This window comes from Dermacentor albipictus, chromosome 6, assembly GCF_038994185.2.
Source record: "Dermacentor albipictus isolate Rhodes 1998 colony chromosome 6, USDA_Dalb.pri_finalv2, whole genome shotgun sequence".
NCBI classification, from domain to species: Eukaryota; Metazoa; Arthropoda; class Arachnida; order Ixodida; family Ixodidae; genus Dermacentor; species Dermacentor albipictus.
Genome location: NC_091826.1, coordinates 142,966,075 through 142,974,848, shown reverse-complemented (window position 1 = coordinate 142,974,848; position 8,774 = coordinate 142,966,075). Strand labels below are relative to the sequence as shown.

The following is an 8,774-nucleotide window of genomic DNA, read 5'->3' as shown; positions in this document are numbered from 1 at the left end:
TCATTTGACCCTGCTGACTTCCTCAGCCAGCCAAAAAACGACTCGATTGGGTCAGACGACATTTTTCTCGTTAAAACAAAGTGAAAGCGCATCTCTTCAAGAAGATATCGAATGCACTCAACATTTGAACGAGTTGTCATCACCAGGCCTTCGTAAGTCTCCTTGGTTAAGAAGTTCTTCGCCAGGCACTGGCTTTTGAGATCGGCCAGGTAGTCGAGGAAGCTTGTTTCAAGCCAGATTAACCGTTCATCGCTTGTAAATTCGAACTGCTTGCAATCGGCATTGTTCTGGTGTATGTGCTGGGTACAATTGCTCACGTCCATGAGCATGAACCAGCGGTGCACGGTGTCCATGAATTCAACGGTCGGTCCGACTCCCGCGAAACTTGCGTCGCATGTGTGGCCCGCTTGCTCTTGCAGGAGCTTCAGTGCCGCTGTCACCGCAGGAGACAAAACTTGGATTGCTCTTTTTACGTTCATTTTTTCGATGTTTGTGGGGAACACGTGTTTTCTCGTTAGAAATCGAACTGGCTTTACAAGGCTGCCTTGCTGCATTTTGTAGAGGCTCTTCAAGTGGTTCGCCGTTATTTCGCCGCCTTTTCCAATGTCACGCGATAAAAACTGCGAGCGCACGTTTTTGACCAGGTGGCACTGATCGAATGCTAAGAAAAGCTTTCGATTCGGTGTTCCTGGGTGCTCAATGCAATGCGTGAGGCTTCCGTTGCATAGAAGTTGGAACGCTAAGACATTGATTTTGTGGTTGTCGGTGACAATGCGCACGATGAAAAATCCTATGTTTTCAACTTCATTCAGGACGTGTCGCATGAGCGTGTGCAGCTCGCGGCCAGTGCAATTTCTCGTGAAAAAGTATGCGACGGGTATTTTAAACGAAACTGAAAGGCCGTTGAGGACGAAGCACAGAAGTGAGTTGGCTAGCACAGGCTCATTTGTTGTTTCCTTAGGAAAGCTCCCACCATAGTCTACTTCACCGATGAAGGCGTCCCTTTATTGTTTATAGTAAAGTAGCCTCTGTTTCACGCGCATTTCGTCGACAATTAAAGAGCACGCTCTGGCTTTGCGATGAGAAGCGAGCTCGGTTGACAGCCTTTGCTTCGCGAGTTCCGTCACGCCGACTTCGCCACGTGATGTGCCCATAAAACGCTCCAGGGTGCTTCGACTGGGCAGCCGGAGAATGCCCGTAGTCCTTATGTGCTCGTATGCGCGAGTCGAGAGGTTACGTAAAACTACAGCATGGCGCACGGTCAGATCAGACCACGTTGGTTTCGTTTTCCCGAAATTCTTAACTTGTTCTACTAATACTGATGCAGCCAAGTCTTTCTCCTTCGCTTTCTCGACAACTTGGAGGAATGCATGAACAAAGCACTCTTCCTTGAGCTTTTGTATTTCTTGTTTATAATTGTCGACGGTATTCTTGAGCCGCTCAATATGCGCGTTTAAGTCTCGTTCTTTGCGTCTGCACTTTCGTTTGTCCACAGTCGAAACCGAGAATTGTGAGGACACCTGCACTGCTCTGTCCATCTGCAAAGTCGCGGTGATGCAGCGCTCGCTAGCGCCGTTTTTCACGGGTGGCAACGGTTCGGTAGCGGTGCAGTCCACAGGTGACAAATCTTCAAAGACGACGTCGACAACCGGCAATTCGTAGAGCGGATGCGGACACGACTCCATTTGGTTGTCATCAATGACTGCTCGTCGCTTCGGCGGTGGTGGGTTGGCTAGCGCAGCAGCCTCGCGCTTTTTCACTGACGCGTAGCTTCTCTCTCTTTTTTTAGGAGGCTGCAAGTACGCCGGATATTCTTCGAAAATGCTGGGAATAGCGTCTTTCTTAAGTTTCCGAATTTTGCAACCTTCCTTAAAGTCAGAGGAACTGAAGTGTCGGCTGCATACAGTCGAATAGCACGACGTCGTATTCGGTACCCAGTTTTCACGAGAAATGACTTTCAGCCATTTTGCGCACAGTTCTGGATCGCTTGGTATTTCGTGGAACGATATGCCCGGCGTCCGTTGTTTACTGGATGACTTGCAGCGTGGCACACAGCAGTACCGCATCTTGTCGGGCGCAGGACACAACCGATTCCACACTGCAGATAGAGAACTGATTGGGTATAAAAAAGAAAGTAACGCAAGGAAACGATAAGAACTGTGCATCGTAAATCACTGATCTTACACTAGTAAAGCAATACACGTTGCAACAACGCCAACAACTAACACGTGGTCGCGGAAAATCTAGTAAACAAACGGTCGCTTCATTTGTGTACACTGCTTACAAGTGCGGTCATGCATCCCTGATATTTCAAGAAAATATGTGTATAAACATGCTGCTGTTGCAAAACGCATACGCTTACGTGCAACCAACACGACGGAAATCGCACAACTCTTGCTTGACGGATCGGTTAGGGTGCTTCGATGGACCTCGACGCGTAGCTCGGTCTGGTATGTGAGGGCAGCATTTTAGGATGGATGGATGGATGAATGGTAGGAGCGTCCCCTTTGAAACGGGGCGATGGCAGTTGCCACCATGCTCAGATTTTTATTTCGCCTTTTATTTTTATCTCTGTTATGTGTTATTGAATTTCTCGATTTTCTTTAAATACGTCTTCCTACCCTTTTAACCTTATGTCCCCTCTCTGCTTTTGAGCCACCAATCCTCCAATCGCCTTTTGCTAATTTCCACCGCACATTTATTTACATGACTATCATTATCTCTGAACCCTAGGGCCTCAGGAAGGGTGACTGTGGCCGCATCGACATCGGGATTGATACCATCACATTTTAGTATGAGGTGTTCCATTGTTTCTACATATTTACCACACACAGTACATGTGTTTTCTTCTTCGTTAAATTTCTTTTTATAGCTCCGTGTTCTAAGACATCCTGATCTAGCTTCAAAGAGTAGGGCACTGCCTCTTGAGTTATCATAAAACGCTTCCTTCCTGATCTGCTGTTTCCAGTATCGATATAGTTCTACGCTATGCTTCTTTTCCATTGAATTTATCCAATTTTTACCTTCCGCTTTTTTAACCTGTAGTTTAATGCTCTGTCCTTTTTCGTCCTCGTGTCTGGCATACTTACTGGTTAGCTTCCTAGTTCTTTTCCGCCATTGTGAGTCAACGCTCTTTCTGTATAGGTATTTAAACACCTTGGCGGCCCACCTGTTATCATCCAATTTCCTCAGACGTTTTTCGTATAGGATTTTACTCTGAGCTTCCCTTGCTTCGAATGATGCCCAGCCCAAATCTCCCTGTACTGCTTCGTTTGTGGTTTTCCCGTGGGCACCTAGTGCTAACCTTCCCACAGCTCTCTGATTTACTTCTAGTCTCGACTGAACCTCTGCCCTTAAACACAGGACCGCATTCCCGAAAGTAAGCCCCGGCACCATTACTCCCTTCCAAATGCCTCTCAGTACCTCATACCTGTTGTAACCCCATAATGCCTTATGTTTCATTATCCCGGCATCTCTTCGCCCTTTTGCTATTAGAGACTGTTCGTGCTTTTCCGTGTACATCTGCCCTTTGTTTATCCATACCCCGAGATACTTGTATTCGGCCACTTGGGGTATTTCGTGGCCTTGTATTGTAAGCTCCTGATCAGTTGTATCGTTGAAAACCATCCCACCGGACTTAGCTGCACTAAATCTTAAACCTAAACTGTCTCCTTCGTCCCCACAGTAATTAACCAGAGTTTGCAAATCTTCCTGGCTATCTGCTAACAGTACAATATCGTCCGCATACATTAAACCTGGTAGTCGTTGCTCAACAACCTTTTCGCCTAATCTGTACGACAGATTATACCCTAGATTGCTTTGTTGTAACCTTCTTTCCATGCTTATCATATAAAGCATGAACAGCATGCGGTGATAGAGGACAACCTTGCCTTAATCCTTTGTGAACCTCGACAGTTGTCGTACTCTTGATTCCTTCCCATGTTATTTCAACATTATTTTCTCGATATAGTTCCTGTAGAAAATCAATTACCTCATTACCGATACCTTCAGCTTTTAATATGTTCCACAGGAGTTCCCTGTTCACATTGTCGTACGCACCACTTATGTCCAGGAAGGCTAAATACAGAGGTCTATTTTCCGCCTTAGCTATTTCTATGCACTGGGTAAGCACGAACAGGCTATCATCTAAGCGCCTACCACTTCTGAACCCGTTCTGAAGTTCTCCAAGTATTCCATTACTTTCTACCCATGACTGCATTTTTAATTTCACCGCCTGCATCGCCAGCCTATATATAACTGATGTTATCGTAATTGGTCGGAAAGATTTTATGTTCTTCTTATCACCTTTTCCTTTATAAATCAAATTCATTTTACTCTGTTTCCAGCTGTGCGGAATTTGCTTATTTGTTATGACTGCCTCCAATGCTTTTATCAGCGTTTCCTTGCTTCTTGGGCCAAGTTCATTAATTAACTTGATTGGAATTTCGTCTATCCCCGCGGACGTGCATTTTAGAACATTTGCTTCCGCCTTTTTCCAGTTAAGATTGGTCAATTCTAAGCTGTTTTCTATTATGCTATTCTGTGTTGCTCCCTCACTTGGGGCGATTACCCTATCGTCTTTCCTAAATGACTCTGCTATAACTGAACCAATGTAGTTCACAGCGTCATCTCCCTTTAAACAATTTCCTTCGGCATCGTGAATCTGTTCCTCTTTTCTGTGATTAGCTTTACCCAGCCAGCTTATATATGGTTCCAGAATTTTCTTGACCCCCCTTTAGTTGCATCGCGAACTTCAGCCAGCCAGCGATCAGAGGACTGCTTTATTTTTGCCTGGACGAGGACCTGCACTCGTTGTTTCTTTTGTCGATAATATTCCTATTTTTGGCCTATTTCCTCTTCAGATAATTGCGCCCTCTTTGCTTCTCTGTGTTCCCGAGATGCCCACCGTCGTTGTTCGATGTCCTCTTTAATTTCCTTATTCCACCAACTTCGTGGCTTCCCCTTTCCTCTCCAGCGGTTTACTCCTTTTACCTCTTTTATTTTTGTACTAATGAGTAGTTCTAATTAGAGTCACTCTAGTTCTAATGGGGTGTGAGCGCCTCTCGCGGAGAGCCGAGGCGTAAATCGAGGAGGAAAGGAGAGGGCAATGGACGGTCTCCGCGGCACCATTGCGCGGGCATGAAAAATATAGGAGGCTATGTCCAGGCATAGTATATTATAGGAGGCGTTGCGGAAACACATACTTTATACACGGACACATCACGCACTCAAGAGGGCTATTGGAGGCGAGGAGTTACGGAGTCGCCATCTAGCGGAAGCGCCTCGCTGGCGTAGTATGAGGGATCATGTGGCGCGCTCCTCATAGGTTTTGCTGTCAGCCTTCACTGAAGACAGCACGCGCGAGCTCTCCCGGACATTTCTGTAAGTACTTTCGAAACGAGAGAAGTTTTTTACTGTCTAAATAATAACCTTGGGCAAACTGAAAGCACACAATCGTTTACAGACGCTATCTCTTTACCGAATACGTACCGTGAACGCCACTGCGCGCGGTCGCCGCGATGGAGTCTCCCGAACCAGCTTCTTGCGTGAAAGGTAGGTAAACGCTGAGAGGAAGCTATGTGAAATATGTTCTTATAGTGTTTGTATAACTAAATGGAGCGTAATAGAACGAAGCCTCAATGCAGCGATCGCGCAGATTCCCAGCGACCGGCACGTCTGGATGCTTGTCCGCGCACTGTTTCGCTTTCTCCGCGCGCGCGTTTTCGCACTGCGCCATGAGCTTTAGGTCGCAGAATATGAGCATTTGACAGAATACAAGCAACCATTGTTGCGTGGGTGCTATCAGAGCTGTTCAAAGATAACTTCATTGTAGAGACTTCGACGCCTGTGCCGTCGCAACGATTCAATCTTTATACTTTTTGTGCGCAAACAAACAGGGACGAAGAATAGGGGCAACACAAGGACGAGCGCTTTGTGTTGCCCCTATTCTTCGTCCCTGTTTGTTTGCGCACAAAAAGTATAAATATGAATATGTTCCAACTAGGCCGACTTGCAGTTATGATTCAATTTTGTTTGTTCTGAATTCTTTGACCTTTCAATATTATTTCTCGAGTTGCGGCGCACTGTATGTTTATCGGTGTTCTCAGCGTGCAATTTCCCGCTGCTTTTGTAATCCAGTGCATGCATTAATTCATAACACAAACATGACCATATGCCAGGCTTTTTTTTAATGTCCTTCTTACCGCTGCCTTTCCACTCCACTCAACTTGCCAGTATCTATAGCATCGACAAGTTCATAGACCAAACCGTCATGACATTAGTCGGGCAGCGGACTCAGGCGAGCGTCTCAGTACACGTTTTCAGAACATCGCAGACCGGGCGCCGTAGCAGAAATCTTCCTCGCGTCTGTGCTTGCTGCATACCCGAGTTGTAGCCGATGTTTGCCGGTTTTATGTTTCGCGAGCCAAACTTCACGCAGCTTGTCCTGCGGCTACGTGTGAATAAGGCTGACTGCGGGCTACGTTGCGTACATCCGGCATTGTGGCACCGAGCAGCACCTCCCTGCATCCACTTACTCTGGACCCCTGGTCATACCTCGCTGCCGGATAACGGACGCGCACATGCGGTTGCCCGAGAAATTTCCCTCCGGGTGACTCTGCGTGGTGAGGCGACTAGTTCAGAGTGGGGGGATCCCTTGCTCTGTTACAAAGACATACTCCGTCATTATACCTGCATTCGTCGCACCCACGCCGCACTACCGCCGTCCTTCTCGCGGGAGGAAGCAGTGGCATTACGCCAGTTACAAACTGCAACTTTTCCAAATCTTGTGTCTCTCAATAAATTCTACCTACTGTTATGCAGATCGTTGCCCTGGCTATGGCAGCTCGCCCACAATCTTCCACGTCACGATTGAGTGCACTGCAAACCTCTTTCCTCCCTTGCCAAGTCTCCTTTACCTCCTACGCAACAAAGAGCTGCGGGACGATGCCCTCCGCAACGGACCTCCCGAGGTCCTTCGAGCTGTGATACAACGAGCTCGAAACATCGCCGGAATCATCTTAGGGATCCTGGACTGAGGGTTCCTCCCACACTGCTCTCACCATTCAAATATTATTAATAAAGATGTTTTACTCTCTCTCTACAAAAAACTTTCGCACTTTAAGCAAAAAAGGAAGTGCTAGGAAAGAAGCATGAGATTATTCCTAATTATATATTAATTAGCATATACAGTTGACAAAATAATTAGACGAACCATTTAACATACAACAAAACACTATGTATAACGCCGTCACAACTTTGTCATGATCCTGAGCAATTCCCAAGCTGTTTATAACAGCTTTCAAGCAATGAACCTCTCTAGGGAGTTTCTTTCCAGAGAGTAAAGCAAAATAAAACTACATGCACTCTCTTACTTTATGCCACAATATGCAGTTTTTAGAACATGTGGACAGCTTTATGCCCACCAGCACTGCTCTTATTGTAGCCTCTCAAATACAACCTTGTAAGCTTTTGCAGCAATATCTGCCACTCATGACCAGCTAATCACAGTGATAATGTCGACGAAGAGCAAAAATAAAAATAATTGGAATAGAATCGTAACATTATCCTGGCCCTGGACATGGCGAAATTCTGCCATATTGTCAAATTCACATTTTTTCACCTCTCCATTGGCTCACAGGGTGACTACACCCTCTCGCCTTATGTGGGCAGGTTTTTATCAGGAAGTGCTTGGGGGCCTCCAATATCATTCATTGTATAGGTCACTTCATTGTAAACGTCGCGCACTTCACCGCTCACAATAGAACAAGGACCGAATTATTACCTCATTATACAAGTCATTTCATTGCAGAGGCACTCAGCTGTGTACATGGCTCTTCAGGCTATAATGCCGGCTGTTTTTTGCACATACAGTATAGCATAGCATTGGCATTTCTTGGTGGATGCATTTTATTACCTCCTCAAAGTGTACAAGTGCATTCAATAGCTTTAACCCTTTTCATGGCAGCGACGAGTCTCTCCTGCCCACATGACTACTCCAAAATATGCCAGTATCACACGTCCAGGCATTTCCTTTCGCCTATTGAGTGCCATAGAAGAGTGGCAGTTGTTTCATCATTTTGGCGTGAATACGGTGCTATTAATTATACAACACCAGCTTCCCACAAAGCAATTTTTTAAGGTGCAGTTGGTGGACATGAAGCGTAAGTCTTGTTGCCAGCGGTTTTAAAAATGGCGGCTGTAGTGATGCCAGCTGTCTTTTCAATGCCAGAACCATGGTGCTTCTGGATGTTCCTTCACCCCAGGTAAACAAATAGACCCAAGAAGCTCTCGCAAGTTGTATTCAGAGCTTCCACGTAGCACAATGGCGAGAAAGATTTAGAGCCTGTGGCAACATATATCACATGCAGGGCTGGGCAAAGATACCTTGCAATTGTATCATAAGACGATACATGATGCTTGGGCAACAAGTATTTGAGATCCAGTTCCAAGACATTACCGCAATTATTTTATACGATATGATACCTTACATTAGTATCTTAAGATACTTCCATAGATTCACAAGTTTCTTATTATAGATCTATATAATGTGGAGAAAATGCGTATCCACAGAACTATTTGCTTGGAAATTTGTTAACTCCGACCAACATTGTTTACTTTTTAATGAAATGTGTGTTAGTATCTCCAAATTTTTGTCTTTCTTGCTCAAAGTATGACTTTCATTACGAAATAATTTATTGGGATTGCTTTAGCTGCTTAATCTCGGAGCTCTTTACGCGCGGCACTGTCAGCGGCTTTTGATGGTTGCGTTTGCA

The 8,774-nt window shown here is 45.5% G+C and overlaps 1 long non-coding RNA gene across 1 annotated transcript; it reads left to right on the top strand.

The window, feature by feature from the left end:
- Positions 1-5,072: 5,072 nt before the first annotated feature.
- Positions 5,073-7,090, top strand: LOC139047139 (uncharacterized). Its single transcript, XR_011507065.1, has 3 exons — positions 5,073-5,382; positions 5,465-5,553; positions 6,823-7,090. It is a non-coding gene; the product is annotated as an uncharacterized lncRNA (long non-coding RNA).
- Positions 7,091-8,774: the final 1,684 nt, after the last annotated feature.